Source organism: Dipodomys merriami, unplaced genomic scaffold (assembly GCF_024711535.1).
Source record: "Dipodomys merriami isolate MVZ:Mamm:240054 unplaced genomic scaffold, mDipMer1.0.p SCAF_10, whole genome shotgun sequence".
In the NCBI taxonomy this organism is placed as follows: Eukaryota; Metazoa; Chordata; class Mammalia; order Rodentia; family Heteromyidae; genus Dipodomys; species Dipodomys merriami.
Window position 1 is genome coordinate 40,196,540 of NW_027202271.1, and position 20,671 is coordinate 40,217,210.

Sequence of the window (20,671 nt, forward strand, 5' to 3'; positions counted from 1 at the left end):
CTAGCTATGTCCTTTGTCATGCAGAAGCTCTGAAGTTTCATACAATCTCATTTGTCCAATCTTTCTTTGGTTTGTTTTGTTTCTGGGTCTCTTATTAAGAAAACTTTTGCCTGTGCCAAGAAGACCTAGGGTTTCTCCTATTCCATCCTGTAGTGTTTTCAGAGGTCTGCTTTGACTCTGAGGTCTTTGATCCATTTGGAGTTGATTCTGGTGCAGGGTGATATGATATATAAGGATCTAGCTTTAGTTTTCTACAAGTAGTTAACCAATTTTGTCAGCACCATTTATTTACTGAAGAGGCTGTCTTTCTTCCATTCAATTTTTTTTATCTCCCTTATCGAAGTTAGATGCCTATAGGTCTGTGGATTCATTTCTGGGTTCAACCCAAATGCCCCTCAGTAGATGAATGGATCAAGAAAATGTGGTATATATACACATTGGAATTCTATGCCTCCATCCGAAAGAATGGCATTGCCCCATTTGTTAGGAAATGGAAAGACTTGGAAAAAATTATATTAAGTGAAGTAAGCCACACCCAAAGAAAAATAGGTCCCATGGTTTCCCTTATTTGCAATAACTAGTATATGTCTGAGACAAGCAGAATTGGTCAGATAAGTTAATATTAGCTGAAATGAACCCCAAGATAAGGACTCAAATGTTTTTTTCTTCCTTGCTATTGTTTCTAACATATTTATAAGATATTTTTTTGTTGCTTTGTATGTATGTCCCTCCCACACGGTATAACCCCTGTTTTCACTGTATTTGATGTTGGTGTAATATGTGGAGGGGAAGGAAAAAACAAATCGTTTAAATAGGGATACAGGTGGACTGGGAAGGGGTGTGGGGGGCAGGGGTTGATGGGAAGGAATGGGAAGGGGAAACAAAGGAGGAGGCAACAATACTTGATAAGAAATGTACTCATTACCTTGCCCATGTAATTGTAACCCCTCTGTATGGTATTTTCACAATACAAAAAAGAAAAGAAAAGAAAAACGAATTTTACAACTTTGGCTGGCGGGGTGGGGGTGGGGGTGGGTCAGGGGCAGGGGACCAGAGGGTGGGAGATGGGAAGGGATGGGAAAAGGAAACAAAGGAGGAGGCAACAATGCTTGGTAAGAAATATACTCATTACCTTTCTCATGTAATTGTAATCCCTCTGTACGGTATTTTCACAATAATTTTAAAAAATGTCCTTTGCCTGGGTTCGATTCCTCAGCACCAATTAAGCAGAAAAAAACAGAAGTGGTGTTGTGGCTCAAGTGATAGAGTGCTAGCCTTGAGCTGCAGAGCTGAGGGACAGCACCCAGGCTCATACTTCAAGCCCCACAACCAGCCAATATATATATACACTTTGATATTTCCTATTAAAATCTAAGTGAAGAAAATGAGCTAAAATACTCCATGGTTTTGTTCTTCCACAGTGGGTACTGTTCATCCATCCCTGTAGTTTACTTTGCCCTCTCACTTCCAGGTCAGCTTTATCCCCTAAACTCCAGTCCTGTGCTTTCTGATTCATACCACACATTTGTTTGGCTCTGCTTGCTCTGTTTTATCTAATTTTCTTCTGATCCATGCTATCATCTCTGATCAGGTCACAGTATCTCTTTCTTTAATAACTTTTAACATGTGCTTGACTAACATTAGCAGTTTTTTTACTTGTAAATCTATCAGTGGTGAAGAAAAAGTGTTGTCTTACAGTATAATTATTTTCATATTTTTTCTCATAAGTCTAAAGCTCTTCAGTATCATATATTGACAACCAGACCTTCATATTAAGGCTTTAAGGCTTTACAAGGTTCATTTTGTAATTTCTCCCCCTCCCTGACCACTTCTGCAGTTTGATCTTTTCCCAGCCCCCACGGCCCTGAGCCTCTGTTAGCTAATGATGCTCTTCTCACAGTGACTTTGTGGCAAATTGATCAATAGGGACTTTTCTTGCTTAACTTGTAGCATTTTAGTATAGTGTCTAAATTACTGCATCATTTTTTTTCCTGGATGATTTGCACTGGTTATTTCTGAGCTTACAGCATACTCCTCTTGTAAACCTTCTCCAAATACTGTAGACAAGTTGAAGTTTTTATCTTGAGGGACATGTCTATTTCTTTTACTATTGAGAAACTCTAGAAACCCAGTAATGTGTATTATTGTTATTCTTAGAATTAAATACAGTGCCTGAAATCAAGAAGGTTTGAAATAAATACTTGCTATGTAATTTAATAAAATACAATCAGTGACAACAAACCTCCTAAATTGAGTATCAGAATCAGTGTTGGTCTGTTGTAAGTTATACTCATGTCTCTATAAACAACATCATATCACAGTACTATATAAAAGTGTAGTATGTCTTTCCAGTAAACTAAAACGTCTATGACTGCACAAAATAAATCTAAATTTAGAGTAATCAAGGGGCTGAGAAGTTGGCTCAGTGGTAGAGCGCTTGCCTGGCATGCCTGAGGCCCGGGGTTCGATTCCTCAGCACCACATACGCAAAAAAGAAAAAAAAACAAACCCTGAAGTGGCTCTGTGACTCAAGTGGTAGAGTGCTAGCCTTGAGCTGAAGAGCTGAGGGACAGTGCCCAGGCCCAGAGTTCAGGTCCCACGACTGGAACCAAAAAAAAAAAAATTTAGAGTAATCAAGACTTGGCACATGAGTAATGCACAAATGTTGGCCATCATTAAAATAAAGACAATAACTAACATGTATAACATGTAATTTAGAACTCTGAAAGATACTATACAATAATTTAATCTTCAGTGAATGTCATAGAAATCAAATCAATCACCTATGGTTACATAAGAAAAAATATACAACTTTGTATTTCTATTAACAAAAGTTTGTTCTAAACACTATTATCTTCATTCTCTGACATCTCATAGAGATAAATTACATATGCATGCTGTGGTTGTAAATTCATTTGAAATATGTGAACATTTTTGTTTACTTTAGGTAGGTTTTTATCACTATAGTTTCCATGCTCAGTTAGGTTGTATGATAGTCTTATCTTTACTTTTTGAAAAGATATTGTGAATCCATGGTAAAATTAAGACCTTATATCAACATACTTTTCTGGTTTTCCTTTCTAATCAATTCCTTACTAAGGAGACAACACCATACTTATTAAAATAAGCAAATTGTATCTGTGGCTTCTCATTAAATGGTAAATAACACAAACTCTAAATACATAGAAGATACTTTGAGTAGTTTGCCAAAAAATGATTCTGAGCTAACTGAATCTGTCTTGCATGTTCAAATGTTCTACTTCATTCATTTTGATAATTTTTATTTAAAATGCTATAGTATCTGGTCTCTGCAATTTTGATTTTCAAATTTACTCCAAGAGAAGAAAATACATCTCTGCGCAAGTGTAGGCATATAGTTCTAGGATTGTTTGAATTCAGGTTTCATTTTTTTTCAGAGTCAATAGATAAAAATCAATTAAGCTAAGGGACAGTACTAATGTGTTGAAAGATATAAAAAGCACATATATAGCTCCCTCACAGATCCAAATTTGTATAATGTGCTATCTTCAAATTGATAAGCCTTTTTACTCACTAATCAATATTTCATCCAGGACACCATAAAACATGGAATTATTTATGGTTATAATGAAGGTGTTCTTTTCAGTCACAAGGAGAATAAAAATTTACTCGAGAGCTAGTGTGATTGGATGCAAAAGCCATTGAACCAGCAGCTGAGGTTTTCAAATGAGGTAATGAATGTGAAAGCTTCTGAGGAAAGGTAAAGCATTATTCATACTCATAGAAGCAATGTTCAAAAGCTAAGATTTTCATTTAGGTTGCACATCGTAAATTTCTTGTTCAATATAATGTACAGTGCCATGGGAAATGCTTAGACCCATGGTTTATCCTTAGGCTTGGGCTAAATTGCTTCTGTGATCTTGGAAGTTTGACCTTAATATCCTTTCTGAACATAGTCTTTTAACATTGTTTTTATACAGTGGTGTTTTGTTTGTGTTCTTCTGTTTGGTTTTTCCTTTAGGAAATGTTCCAAAGTAACTGCATTATTTAAACTTGCCATGTTCCAGAAGAGCCATCTGAGTCCATGGCCAACTTTGATTCAGTCTCAGTAGAGTAAAAAGTAACTGCCCCAAAGTCACTACTTTTTGGATGAATAAAAAAATCTGGATTTGATTATATGAAAAAATATGTTCCTTCATTAACACTTTCAGAGGAAGGAGCAGATGAATTGTAATGTAAAATGCTCAACTACACGGAAATTTCCAAAGGCCACAGAATGCCTTAAATTAATTGAAGATATATATATATATATATATATATATATATATATATATATATATATATATATATCCTTCTTTCTCTTTCTCCCTACTTGAATATATTTCAAAGAAATATATTTTACAAGTGATAATAGTAAAATTATTTTCTATTTACTTCATAGCCTTCCTAAGTAAAATCTACAAATCTCCATTGAAATTGTAATATTCATCATTACAATATTCTTATGTGGAAAGAAGAAAATGTTACTGACTGAACAGGTGTCAGTGGCTCATGTCTGTAATCATAGCTACTCAGGAGGCTGAGGTATGAGGATCATGGTTAAAAGCCAGCCACAGGAAATTCTGCAAGACTATTATATCCAATAAACCACTCAGGAAACCAGAAGTGGCTCTGTGGCTCAAGTGGTAGAGCATTGTCTTTGAGCTGAAGAGCTGAGGGATAGCCCCTAGGCCCAGAGTTCAAACCCCATGATGGGCAAAAAAATAAAAAATAAAAATAAAACAGCTAGTGAAGATGTAATTAAATCAATGGGAGAGTAAAATATAAAATGAACACATTATATATATATATATATGTGTGTGTGTGCATATATATATATATATGTCTTCAGTATATTAACAGCATTTCAGCTACCTTTTCTAATTGATTAAAAGATCTTAACCATTTTTCTCCAAGAAAAACATGAACTCTTGGAAAATCAAAATTTCAATGCCAATTTTGAGTCTATATTTCGAGAGCATAGAAACCAACTAATATTTATTTAACTGAATTAAATGCTGTTTTTATTCATTTAAAGAGTACATACATTAGGTGACTGATTTTTCAGTTCAAACATTGATTAGTTACACAGCATTATATACATCTGTCCCTTATTCAATATACAACTCCAGATGCAGATATCTGTACCTCTTCCTCTTATATGAGCCTTTCCAGTCATACTTATAAGAACTGTGTATTTATATATCTATATAATACTAACTGGGAGGAAATTAAATATAATTGATAGCATTCAATGTTTCCTTAATAATATTTGTAGAATAATCTTTTATAAGCTATTCATTTGTAAATAATTATGAATTTACCAAAAAGCAATGAAAATAAAAGTAGAATTAAAAACATTCAAAAGTGAGGCATAGATTAAAGAAATGGTAAAGCACCAGAGTAATGCTAATTAACTGAGCTACTTTCAAAACTAGGTTAAGCCTTGTGCTTTCAAATAGTTTCATCTATTTAATGCTTGTTTTAAATGTTTGTCTTCTAGAGAAGCACAGGAAATTCCTCAATATCAATAATTTAGTATGGAAACAATATGTAGAGATAACAGTAAATGTTTAGACCCTAGATTTTTAGAGAAAAATTTATCCTTACAGTGCAGGATTAAATTTAGGATTGGGTTTGACTTTTATTGTATGTCTCATTAGCCTCTTTTACCCTGAATCACATGAGAAACCTTATTGAATGTCAGTGATAATTTTGTTATTTTTTTATGTCATTGACAGCTTTGAAAAATTGAATTTCCTCTGCTCCTATTTTAGTATAATGGTGCTCATCTTGAGTTTATCTAATGATTCATCATGATTAGCTTTTGATTAACCATTCTACACAGGCAATTGTATCCTCTGAGAATTAAATCTGGGGGCAAGTAATAGCCATCTGTCTATAAGTAGTGACGCTAATTTTGAAAATGCAATTAATTATTGATCAATTTTCCACTGTAATGATTACTTTTGTTCCTTCCTTCAACTAATAAGTCCCTAGAAAGTCACTCTATATCCATACAAATATCATACTGCACACACACACACACACACACACACACACACACACACACACACACACACACACACACACACACAAATCACTCCCTGAATTTAGCACTCCCCAGGGATTCTTGTCTAATCTAAGCTTCACTTCTATGGAGCAATATTAAAACTTCCCAATCTCATTGTCTCTCCACATTTACCTCTAGTTCTCCTCACATAAATGTATAAAATGATCATCTCTTTCCTCCATTTGTCTAATAACTATTATTGCTATGAACTCATGAATTATTTTAAGGATTTACTACAATAAATAATGTTTTATTTTTCCTTCTAACATTTTTTTTTAAATGGTCATAGTCTTAAGACTTTTGAAAAAATGTAGGAAGACTCAACTGGTCTGAGGGCGGAGTTGCCCTGCCCAAGGCGAAAAGCCACTTGAAGTCAGTCCCACAACACGGCATTGACCACCACTGACGCAGGTCGCAGACCTGGCTATCAGCTTTGGGCTAGAAAGCACTTTATGGGTTTCCATCTAAATTCCAAGCAAACCTATCCCAGCCTTACCTGCAATTGCTCAGCCATATGCCAGGAGAGCCTAGACTGTTGGTACTCACAGGCTTCTGCTGCAGCCTGGCCAACAGTGTTGTTAATACACAGAGCCCTTCTTCCTGAATCAGCACTGTCATACAAGTTCTCACAGCACCAGTGATCAGGGAAAAGTTGGAGATTGAGGAGAACTCTCGGGTTTACCTTGATGAGATTCCCAGTGTCACATAAATTACCTCCACATTGCCTCCAACCATAAGTTTTTTTTTTATTATTATACTATGAAATAGCTCAGGTGTCCTTTATGGTTGACTCATAGGGTATTAGCAACAAGTAGACCACAGTTATGCTTGTATCTTAAATGTCTTCTCCAGGCCACTGTATTAAAGAGTTGGTTGCTGGTCTATGACAATATTGAGAGGTGGTATAACCTTTAAAATAAGAGCCTAATAGAAGAAAGTTTGCTGTGAATATGCTCTTAAAGGGAATATTAGGACCCTGGTCTTTCTGTCTGTCTGTCTATCTATTTCTCTTCCTCTCTTCCTCCTCTCCCCTCTTCCTGTCCACCATAATGTGAGATGTGGGCAGATTTATTCCTCCACATATTCTCTGACATGATGTTCAGCCTCTCCACAGGCCCAGAAGAATTCGAGCCAACTATCTATGGAATGAAATTACTGAAGGCAGTAGCCCAAATCATCTTTTCTTCCTTTAAAGGTGACTTTCTCAGCTACTTTGTCACCGTGATAGAAAGTTGAATAACACATCCAAATCTTTTTACAGACTGAAAAGACAAGGTTCATCATAGCAACGCACACACTGATACATGTGAAGAAAACTCTGGCTGTGGGAGCCCGCAAGGCCAATGGATTGGAACAACATTCCTTTAGTTCTCTGGCTGGAAGGCTGGCACAGCAAACACAGACAATGTTTCAGGTTCCTGCTGTCTTACACTTGGATCTGCATCATTTTTTTCTTATTTGAAAGGCTGAATGAAGTCCTGACAGTCATCTCCAATTTCTATATTCTGATTTTTTTCCCCTCCATGAAGATAGCAATGGAAGTTCACATTGCAAACTTTTTTCTCCTATATCTTCATCTGTGCATATGATTTCTATTTGCACTCTGTAGTTTCTGTTTTTATCAGGAAATGTTGACTTTGGACTACAGCTTTCAGGATAGTTTACTAACTTTGTTTGTCTCAGGACATATAAAATAGTATATTGGGTTGTTTTTTTGAGTTATATTGAGGGGATAAAAAGAAGAAAATGGAGAAGCTGTTCCTCCCAACCTCATCTTTATGTAAAGCAATACCTCCCTCCCCACCTGCACATTTCTCTCTCTCTCCCCTCTCCATTATCCCCTCCCCCCACACACAAACACTACATACCTCCTAGCTCCTTAAGGCTTTGGTAGACACTCAAACCTTTTAGAATTACAAGGGAACTGTCTATCTAGTAAGAGAGCTCAAGACAAAGAGATTTCATTAGCATAAAAAGTCCAATAGTAGTAGTGTCCAATGGGAGGATCTTGCAATGATACCATCAGAGTTACAATCTTAATTAATAGATAGAAAATAGGAGTACCTAACTCAAAAACATTCTTTCCAGATCTTCCACTTGATGTCAACTAATATAGTCCTAGTCCACCTCTGTAAATCTACAATAAGCATGTTGCCGATAATTTTATTTTGGGGACATTGGGGAAGAAGCAGTTGGCCTCTTATCTGGCCCAAACCATTACTTTTTCTGGTTTTCTAATACATCGTTCTCAACCAAAATAATTGATTTAGAAATTCCTCTTTGTAAGTGGAGCTGTGGCTCAAGTGGTACAGTACTCGCTTTGAGCTGAAGAACTGAGGGACGGCACTGAGGCCCAGAGGTCAAGCCCCATGACTGACAAAAAAAGAAAAAAACTACAAAACAAAAGAAAAACTATTTTTTCCTACATTTTAAGGCCTTGTATCATTGGGTTAAAATAAGGAAGAAATAAATATTCTTTAAGCACCTACGTCCATGTAGCTTTGCTATACAACAATATAAAAGTCACATAAAATTTCCTGTATAGTAGGAAGATTCCAGAAGGAAAAAATAGTTAGAATCCTGAATGCTGTCATGATTTGTAAGTCCACCTGTACAGATTCTTTACACTTTTTAAGCCCTCCAGCCAGTTTGAAGGAGTAAATACTCATAGAGCTTGCTGGTTTTCTCACAAATAGAGATGAATGACAAAAAAGAAACATAAGTTGTTTATCAAAAGCTGTAAGAACAGCATCTTGCATGAGCTGTGTGTGTTAATCAGATTTTCATTGCTGAGACAGAATACCTGAGGAAAATCAGTTTAAAAGAACACAGATTTTGTTGCATTCCATGCTCCTATTTTCAGTTTATGGTCGTGTGGATCTGTTGATTCTGGACCAATAATGAGGCAGAAGGTGCTGGTGGGAAGACACACTTCATGGAGGAAAGAGAGCAAACAAGATGAGAGGAAAGAGCTGAGATCCCACCATACCTTTCAAAAGCACTCCTTCCAATGACCTATTTTGTCAGCTAGATCCCATTGTCTGAAGTTTCCACGACCTCCCAATAATGACATCAGCTACGGATCAGGGCGCTGTCCCTCATCTCTTCAGCTCAAGACGAGTGCTGTACTGCTTGAGCTACAGAGCCACTTCCGGTTTTCTAGTGGTTTATTGGAGATAGGAGTCTCACGGTCTTTCCTGTGCGGGGCTGGCTTTGAACTGTGATCCTCAGATCTCAGCCTCCTGAGTAGCTAGGATTACAGGCGTGAGCCACCTGCGCCAGGCATCACACATTAGTTTTTTCTGAGACATTAAAATTCAAACTTCAGGCTGGGCACTGGTGGCTCACACCTGTAATCCAAGCTACTCAGGAGTCTGAGATCTGAGAATGGAAGTTCAAAGCCAATTCAGGCAGGAAAGGCCATGAGACCCTTATCTCCAATAAACTACCCAGAAAACAAGAAGTGGCACTATGGCTCAAGTGGTAGAGCACTCGCCTTGAGCTGAAGAGCTGGTGGACAGCACCCAGACCTAGAATTCAAGCCTCTCGACCCACAATAAAAAAAAAATCCAAACTGCAACACATTCCTACACGCAAAGAAGCAGGAATACATACAGTGTACTTTTTGGAATGCTTTACTACATTTGGTGGTATAGGATAGTCACCAGTTGGCTAGACTCCAGCTATGTTTACCACCACCAAATGGAAAAAGATGGCACCTGTCATTGTGGCTTAGAAGATTGTGCAAGATGTTCTTGAGATGAAAGTTTTTCTTACCAGTGTCCATGGGATAAGAACTCAGAGGGTAATGGAAGGAAGGTTTCACTGCCCCTCTTGAAATGCTCTTCATTCTTAACTCCAGAACCTCCAACTCTGGCTTTCTAATTATGAGTCCCCAAAATAAGCAGTAATTGGGAAATTATCTATGGAAATTATGATTCCCAACAATGATCTACATCTGAAGTCTCATTTAATTAATATCTAATGAACTTCTAACCATGCTAACATTGCTGATAATGTACTGGATACAATTTACAAAATCTCTAAAGAAGTAGAGTTTAGAATCTAATGGGAGAAATGGAAGAGAAAAGATCAATTACAACACTTTGGTAAGGAAAGTGTGACTGCTCACTTGGCACAAAAGAGACACACGGCATGCCACCATCTAGGAAGTTCTGAGAGGAAACCCTTAAACATCACCAGTAGCAATAGGAAAACTAGGACATGAGACAAGCAAAGGAGTTAATATGACAGCACACTTCTCTGAGAAGAAACATAATCCAAAAGAAGCCACAGAACAGAAGCATAAAGTAGGTGGACTGCAATAGTAACTGAATGCAAGGTTTACCCAGCATGCCCTGGGCATCAATGTGGTGCTAAGTGGGTGGCATATAAGATCTAATTTCATTCTTATAGCATAACCAAAGGTAACTGAAGCACAGGGAGATAAACTTTTTTGTCCATGGTCACATCACTGGCTAAGTGATTAAACCAGGAATTAAAGCCTTAGTCAGCTGGCTCTAAACCCCCATTTTTAACAATCATTAGAATCTTTCTACAATGCAAATAAATATGTCTAATAGTGAGGTTTAAGTCATTATTCTGTCTTTCACCAAAAAAGCAACAAACCTAATGTAGAGTTCCAATTTTACTGCTGATTTTTCTGGAACCTCTCTTAACTCAGGATGTCTGTCCAAACTAACTGGATAAAGAATCAGGCTATCTGGTCCCTGGATTTCTGACTCCTTAATGTAGAAGGCAGAAGCTAGAGTCCTGTTTCTGACATTCGATGCCTAGCTTAGATCCCCCTTTTTTGACTTCAGACACCAGACAACCTCTGTCTAGACTTCATATTTGTACAAGCACATATGCTCAAATTGCTCTTTGATTTCCTTTGCACTTTTGCACGGTGTCTGAGTCTAGATTTCCTCGTGGAGCCTGCCTACACACTGCCAAGACAACATCTTCGCTACATGGAAAGGGACATGCTTTATTCCACCTAAGTGTCATACTGTTGTGAGATCTTCCAATCTCAAACCCTCTTAGTAACCTCATTTTTTCAGCAACCATGGTGTACAGCTAACTCTGTTCTATGTCAGTTTGCAGGTTTACTACTCAAATTGTTTCCTTTATTTTTCTGACTGCTTTGAAATCGGAGATGAAATTTCTTTTCTGTCTAGGTTGTTCAAAGATAAAGCAAATCACAAATCAAGAATAATATAATTATCATGAAGCTATGAGAATATTTCAATATGAAGTCAAATTTTAAGATAAATTTTACATTGTTGCATGTAGATTTTTACATATTGTAAGAACATAACTCTATATATTATATATGTGCACATATATCCACCTTGTACATATAACTAACTTTTTTAATGTTTTAGTTATTTTCTCCAAATTCTTAAATTACGTGGAATTTTTGACTTAGTAGACCACATATATTGCTTAGTATGTCATACATCTTTAATATCTTGTGATCTTCTGGAAGCTTCTAGTCTTAATGTTAGGAAGCTCATTTGCTTCCTTGCATACAAACATGAACTGCTTACAATATGTTTACAAATAATTTTGTATTAAATTATTATCCTAACAAAAAGCTAGCTAGTGAGTAAATAAATGCCCATCAAAATGTTTCTGTAATGCTAGATTTAATACTTTTTCCTAATTGTGATAGTTTCAAAATATAATCTAGTTCTTTAATAAAACATATTTGTTTGTAAAAAGTCATGATGACCAACTTGCAAGGATTAATGCTATTTTTCATGCATTTGCCCACTAACTAAAGTTTTCCCATTTCTGAAAGTTGACAGTGATGTCTAGCAGGTCTTTTTTTCTTTTCAGTTCTAAATTGCTTGAACATGAGTTCAATTCCTAACTATCAATTTCCTGCTGGACTCCTTGCTGCCTGGCATCTGAAACTACTTTTCTTTGAGGCCAGTGATGACCTTCCCTTCAATTTAAGTGCAGTTTTCTTTGTTCCTATATTTTGAAACTTTCTGCTGCCTTTCATGCAGTTGACCACTATATACTCAATTGCACTTTGTAGTTTCAGTACCATCCATTACATTCTGATACAGGTTAGTCATAGCTACCCACTCTGTTTCTCTGCTGCATTGTCACATCTCCAAATCCTTCAATGATCTGTATACCCTAAACTAGTGTTAATATATGTATAACAAAGTCTGCAAGTAAATACTATAGCATTTATTATTCTGCACATAAATGTACAGTCTATGTATTTAAGTACATAATATAATTAATGATGAAATCTTCCACATATTAATTAGAAGGTAACTAGAAAGATGAGAAACATTGTATTAATGCTCTCATGAAAGTCTATTTTCTTTCTGTGGTTGGTATTTACTAGCCAGCCAGTTTCCAGTTTCTCACACTATTCATTTGTTCAACTATATTTATTGAGCCATCTCCTTACTCCAGACATTAACCTAGTTGCCAGTGATTTAAAACAGATTCTGTTATTACCTGGCTAATACTTTAGTATACTGAGAAAAATGAGCATTAATGAAATCAATGAAAAACAACTTCCAACATTTGAAAATATTAAATGATATTTTAAGATCTTTTATTATAGAGCTCTGGTGTGGGCAGGAAGTTTAGGAAAGATTTGTTTTTTTATTGTAAAGGAAATATACAGAGGGGTTACAGTTACCTAAGTCAGGTATTGAATAACTTATTTTAACAGTGTCACCTCTCCCTCATTTTCTCCTTTCCCCTTCCCTCCCAAGTTCTATAGAGATGTCTTTTCATTTCCTAAAGCATTATTATTATATTTTACTTACTAAGTTGTCTTTACTTCCTAAAGCACTTATTTAACTGAGTGCTGGCTAGTGAACAAGAGGAAATACATAAAGTTTCAGAGTATCCTCTGCCAACCAAAGTGCATGATAAAGCTAATTCTTAGTAATGGAAGGTAGAAGAGACATTAAGAGAGATAAAACTAGACTATGCTTTTCTGGAAAAAGCAAACCACTACACTGAGCTTCTGAATCATTTTACTTTTGTCATTACTTATAAGTAATGGAAAGCCATGAGGGAGTTATAGGTGACTAGAAAATAGAAGACAGGGTGTGGATGTTAATGCAAATAAATTGCATTATTTTCAAGAGAGAAGTGAATGGAATTCCTACAACTGGAATCATCATTTCCTTTTCAATAGAAAGTTAAAAAAGTTTAGATTTCATTCTCTTTCATTCTGAGTCTCCTTTTTTTGCTCTGTCTCCTGTTCATAACCTCTAATTAGTGGGATTTGATAAAGCTTCTTCTCTAGGTGATATCATCTAATCACATATGCACAAGCTATGTCCAATGCCTGCAAGATATATTGTGTTTAGTCATTAATGGAAATCTCTATCATACAGACCTAAAAGATATCATGTCTGTCCACATTACTCTCGCCTTTACTTTCTTTCCTTCCCTCCCTCCCTTTCTCCCTTTCTCCTTCCTTTCTTCCTTTATTTCCTTTATCCTCTCTCTCAGAGGTCACATATAAATTTAATAAAATTCTGCTAAAATTTTTCTTTGCTATGGTTATTCAAAGAAGAATTTGGAAAAATATCTGGCTTTTACAATATAAAATATTCTCTATGAAACTTACTGTCAGTGAGTTTTGTGGCTATTTTTGTATTTCTTTACATATACCTTGCAAGAAAATCAACACTCTTCTATGTGATATTTCCTCACATTTCCCACCCTTAGGACCATGTTCTCTACCTTACACTACAGCTATCACATCAGCCTCTCATACAACATTGTTATAAATTTCTAAGCAAACAGAAAGGAGTTCCTCAGGAACTCATCTTCTCTATCCACCACCCAATAGAGAGCAGATATACAAAGGCATTAGAGGAGGTCATACACAATGCTTAACTGATTTGAACCATTAGATGTTCTGTATTAAAACATCATTATTGTATAAGGGGATGAACTTAGAATAAAGATTGCTGTGACACTCTTATGTAAAATTTGTGAACTTAGTTAATCTAATCTTTAGGTTTAGTATCTCTCTCTCTCTTCCTCCATAATGAAATAATGTACTACAAATCACTTGCCACTGTAAGAAAAAATCTTAGAGTGCAAGGCAACGACATAGTCCATTCATATTTTTAAATTATTATTTAATAATGGCCATTACGGTGTTTTCACTAATTTTAAAACTAATTATTTTTTTAATTCACTGAAAAGGAGGTTTTATTCTTCTGTATCTTCCAGCTGATCCCATCCTGTATTAAGATATTTCGTTATTCGGGATCACATAGTTTCTATCCTTAGCTAACTTCAATGAAATCAATGAGTTCCAAACTCTGACGTTTCACTAATTCAATCACATGTATTTTTAATTAGTTGGTCATGCTACTGAATACCACCCATTATTTGAAATAAATTATTGAAGTAAGAAATCTAGTAACAGCAGGTTGACCCATTGTAACAATGAGACATACAAGACACTATATTGAAAACAAACTTCACAACTTCTGGCCGGGGGAGGGAGGAGGTGGGGAGGGAACAGTAGGAGAAAAACAAAGGAGGGGGGTACCAATGCTCCATAGGAAAAGTACTCATTACCTTATTCATATAACTGCAACCCCTCTGTACAGTAGCTTTACAATAAAAATATTAAAATAAAGAAATAGTAGTTGAGATGTAACGTTGTTAATTCTCTGGTACTTTTCTGGGTTTTTGTTTGTTTGTTTGTTTGTTTTTGTGTACGTGTATGTTTCAGACTGTTCTAGTAGTCCCAGATAACCCTGGCTCTTATTTCCTTTAGGATTTTTGTTTTGTTTTGATTTGGTTTTGGTTATTTCATCCATTTACTCAAAGTCACAGTAATCTTTTTCATTCCAGGTCTTGAATGCATTTACAATGCTGAAGATCTACTTCAATGCTCCAACCAAGTGGCCAGTAATCCTCAGTGGTTATTTACAACCGGCAGATGTTCTGATACTTGAGTAATAATTTTCAGCTCTATTTCACTCCTCCTTTCACTCATGCTGAACAACAAGTCCTTACTCAATCACATTGTCCTTTCTCCTATCATTCTGACTTATTAAAGGCTACTCTGTATGCAATACCTATTACTCAACTTTACCTGAAAATTTTTTCTACCTATTTTTAGAAATTCAACAGTTAAGACTTTCCTGACTTGTACTGAGACTGTATCACAAGTTCTTTGTGCAGATGTGTGTGGTATAAAGTCCTATAACAAGTTACAGTTAATTATGTATAATCTTGTGCTTGCTCCTAACTCTGAATTCCTTGAGAACAGTTGTAGCATTTTGCCCATCATTGGCATTATATAAATGCTCAATTGTAGATCTAATTATTTAAAAAATTATAGGTTGAGTCAGAGTTTTTAGAAATGAAGAATAACACTTCTTGAGTGTGGGATTTTTTTTTCAGTTTTTACACTTCCATTAATACCTAAATTTTGTGCAAGAATATAAATCCCAGGAAAGTGATATTTTAAAATTATATTTTATTTACATCTTTTCTGACCTAATGATAGACCTATGAAAATTTCATTATTAAAACAAAACAAAGCAAGCCAACCACACATATTTACATTGAATATTTACCTTTACATTTACATACAAAATCTGATTTCTGAAATAAGGACAGTCTTTTTTAGGCCTTAAATATTGTGTTATGAAAGAAATTCTGCTTGGGTTTTAAAAAGATACTTTAGTTTAATTTTGTCACCCCTTTCTCACCCACCCACATGAAATAACTTGTTGGAAAGCAGTGATGTGTACTTGCTATTACATAGATTGGGAAATAAAATCATTTACAACTATAGTTTTCAAACTCTCATTGATTCATGTAAAATACCAAAAATGAGGTAATACTAGTAAATGTCTGAGTTTCATTAGTGTCATACAGTTATATTTTTATGTATGTATGTATGTATGTATGTATGTATGTATGTATGTATGTATGGTGTCCAGCATCATGTAAATTTAGAATTACAGAAACCATGTAAAATAGTTTAATCCAGTTTTTACAAAAGTGAAATAAAAATTTCACTAATAAAAGTAAGATCTAAATCACATCAGATATCTTATATGTAGTGAGTGGTAAACCTTTGTGTAAAACCATTGTTTTAAAAGTAAATAGTACTATTGATTGCCAAAATTTTGGACCTTCTAATATTCCAAAATTATAACATTGGTAGATATAAATGAGTAAGTAGTCTCCCAAATTAACTAAAATACACGCATGCTGACATTCATACACACACACACACACACACACACACACACACACACACACAGACACAAAGTCAGTAACAACACAAATAACAAAAGAGGAAATGTTAATTGAGCATTTACTATATATAATGTACTTTTTCGGTGTTTATGAGATATTTTACAATATTGTGAGACCGATGACGGTACTTTTATTTTCCTTATCTTTATATGAAGACATATGGCTGAGGGTGTGGAGAAGATATTACACTCACGTAGCCTGGTGCCAGAAACCATGTAAGAATAAGCACCTTAGTGCATACAAACAAACAAAAATGCCTTGGGAAACATCTGCTGTTGTCTTGCTTGACTGATCAGAACAGTTTGCTCACCTGATAATACATTTTTTTCTATAAAAATTGATGAAAGTTTCTGAAATTTACCTTTACAACTTGCTCTGTCAATCACAAGAGATTTTATCTTACCCTATCCTATTTCATAACTTTCACTCAGCATAATGCTTCATTTGGGTGACTTTTCAACACCAATATGTATACTCATTTCTATTAATAATGTAGTCTCTGTATGGATGCAAATGCTGTGATGATGCAGGTTGAGTTGTTCAGTATGGTACAAGAGTAGACTTACTTCTTTGGCCAAGACAAGCACTTTGTTATGCTAAATATTTTGCCACTGAAATCAGCGACAGAGAAAAGCAACCAAGTCTTTTCTTCAGGTAGCAATTAACATTAAAATTGATCTGAAACCAGTTTAAGTTTTTCTTATCATAAACATTATCAAAATTAATTTGGAGGATATCATTAGGGAAATATAGCTAAATGTAAGGCCCAGTGCCTCCTGAAACGTCTTAACAAAGCAGTCATATTTAATTACTCTGGGTTATATCCAGAGTAGGCAATTATTATTACTATGTCCAGTTTAGGCAATTCTGATGTGAGAAACTGTAGCTCTGAAAGAATGAAAATTCTTTATAATTATTAAGCCATTAAAAGGGCAACTTCCTAGGCCAAGTCTTCTGAGACTAAATGGAAGGCATATAAAAAGCATACTCATATACCTTTAATTATCTAATTCCAATTTTATTCCTTCAATATACACATTTCTAATCTGGGGAGGGGAAGCGGAATAACAAAACGCAGGATGACTCATTGCAACAAGGATACCCACAGGACAACATATGGGAAATGAGCTTTACAACTTTGTGTGGCAAGGGGGGTGGGGGCAGGAGAGGAGGGAAGAGTGGGGAAGGTGGGGGAGGGAAGGGATAGTAGGACAAGAAGAAGGAAGGGAAGGGGTAGCAATGACCCACAAGTAACGTACTCATTGCCTTACTCATGTAACTATAAACCCTCTGTACAACATCTCAACATTAAAAAATAAAATAAAATAAAAATATGCACATTTCATATTGGCATTACCAAAACGATTGGGTTTAAGGCTATTATTTCACTAATATGAAACAGTATTTGTAAAATATTCTGTGTGAAGTCAAATGTAGGAAGGTAGGTTTGAGGTGTGTCATGATGCATACTTAGTTCTCTAGAATCCTCAATAGCTAATTAAATGATACCATCTATAAATGGTTTATCTTCAGCTAATATATTCTATGTACAGGTTGATTTTCTCTGGAGAAGTTATACTTCAGGCTTTTTTTCCTTTTCAAATCACTGTAAATCTGTAAACAAATTTGATAGGTATTAAATATCACTTTTGGTACAATTGTCCTAGGTACTAAAATTAATTTGTCAGTACTGAAAAAAATGGATCTTAGACTTCATATGATCTATTGTGTGCTTATTCTGATACAAACTGGGATAATATGAAAGGTAAGATTGCTAATTAGAAGAAATGAGAAAAGAAATGTTATCCCCTGTTTATGCTACTAGGTCCTAGCAAAAAGAAAACCAATTGTAAACTCAACCCACTATTCCCACTAATGACTTTATTACAAAATAGAATTTAAACATATAGCTGTCTTGATATATTGAAAAAGGAGACAACTTTGTCCAAAAATGGTTGATGATGGAATATATGTATATATTATATAAGATATATATTATTACATATATATTAGAGTCTATAACAAATTAATTCCTTTACTTTTGTAATATTCCTGGGCTTACATTAAGAATCAAACAAGAATATAAAGTAATTATACATTGGGCTTACATTAAAAATCAAACAAGAGTACAAAGCAATTATACATTTTTTTATAACATACAGCCATAAAATGTACAGAAATCTATTTTATATTAGAACATATCTGAGAAATTACGGACCTATAAAAACATCATAATACAGACAAGTTTATCACTCAAATCATGTTTCCGGTTTCTTGGAAAGCTCTAAGTTTTATTCATTAAAACAAATATTCTATTGGTTTTAACTTAAAGATGAGAACTTAAAATAGAAACAAAAACAAATTTACAGCATGCCAAAGAGCATGATCCTTTATATTGTTCAGTTACAAATGCTAAGCACTTAGAAGAGAACTTGGCACAGAGCAATCAAAAATAAATTAACACGCAGTTAGATGACTAAATATGTGAAAAAAAGTAAGAGATTGATTTAGTGCTTGATTGTGATGAAATTTGTAAATCTGTTTCTTAGCCCTACCTACTCTATTATTGATTTACTGAGTGAGGACTGGGAATCATTTACACATTATTAATGTCTATTTCTTTAGCTACACAATACTAGTTGCCTTACCAGAGACCAGTTATTCAGATTGAGATATTATGAACACTAAAATACCTTTTAAACTTTAGAAATCACATATTTAGTGTATAATCACCAAACATGCACCTAAAAATACATACACTTGTGTAAAAGTGTAATCCCAAACTAAAACATTATCATTACTGTATTTTTTGGTATAAGTAACAAAGTTGCCTAGAAAGACAAGTTGGTTTACTGACCATCTCTAAACAAATTTGATAGATATTAAATATAACTTTTGGTTCAATACTTGAACTGAGAAGTAGGAAAAGTAAATGCTACTTGAATTCAATCATTACAGGAAGCTGATAGAGATGATTGTGTGAAACTGCAGTCTAGGATAGAATGAAGGCTTAGGAAATATGACTATTCATTGTATAATAGATAATTAGTGGAATAATCAGTGAAATAATTTTCAAAAGGATCACATATCGAGCTCAGTATTTGGAATACACAAAGAATATTTAGAAAATACAACTTGTTTGTGTCACTCTGAATTATTTCCCAAGTTTTAAGATGTGCCAAACCTGTCACTGAGTACTATTTTAATTTGGTATACAGCAAAAAATACTTTATGATATTACATAGAAAATCACTTGAGAATTAAAAATAGTAGTAACGATGATTAGGTAAACTCCTATAAAGAATAGACATATGCCTTATAAGGAAGGAAAAAAGGCCCAGTAGTCCAAGGGTGACCTATGTCCCCTGTTCTGGGAGTCCTTCTTGAGGAGTTTGTGGCAAAAAGAATTGCTATAAACTTTCTAAAATAAAAGGTAAAATAATAAAATAAAATGTAAAACCCTGTCAAAGAACTCCATTCACTAGATATCTCGTATCATTATATCCACATTTTATTGTTAAAAGTCACTTTACAATACTCAAAAAATGAGTAATGTCACAATCAGTATCAGAGCCATCCTTTTGTGATCACAATGGCTAATAGTGAGAGAGATGTTCACACACAAAGGAGGAAAAAACAATTTAAATGTCTAGGCTGCTCATTGACTGAGTAAGAGTTTCTTCATTGTTGATAGGAATAGATTTTTAGAAAATTAATTGTGAGGAAATGAAGGCTGTACCCTTGGTGAAGATTGATCACCTGTGAAAATGACAGAGTCAATACCCCTGAGTTACTCAATTCCACTTTAGAATATTTAAGGGGGGAAAAATGAAAGCACACTTCATTTCAAAACAGTGTATCATTATACATAGGAGTTCACATTACCAAAACTTCTATATTCCTACTTTTAAGCTTTGAAATTTTGAGAATATAGCAAGGTAGATTTCAAAAAAAAAACTATTTGCAAGCATTAGGTGTTTAGTTGATTGTATATGAATTCTTGTGATTCTACTAACATATTTGAAAATTTGACACTTTCTATCAGTTTAGTTTTTTTTATTGTTGTTGTTGTTTCCCCAGACCATAATTGACTGAAAGAGACAAATCAAACAACAGTAATGTCAAAAGCTACCAGATAGGACTGGACTAGTAGAAAATACTGAAGTGTGACATAGCTCAGAGAAAACTGCTTCCTTAAATACTACTGGAAAGTTATAGGTTTTTTTTTTGTTTCTAACTATTTAAAATGTTGATTTGCAAAGATAGGATAGTCTATAATAAAGAAGAACACAG

The 20,671-nt window shown here is 34.7% G+C and overlaps 1 protein-coding gene across 1 annotated transcript in view; it reads right to left on the reverse strand.

The window, feature by feature from the left end:
- Mgat4c (MGAT4 family member C) overlaps positions 1-20,671 on the reverse strand; it is a 180,788-nt gene that overhangs the window by 158,917 nt on the left and 1,200 nt on the right. The window lies entirely within an intron of this gene.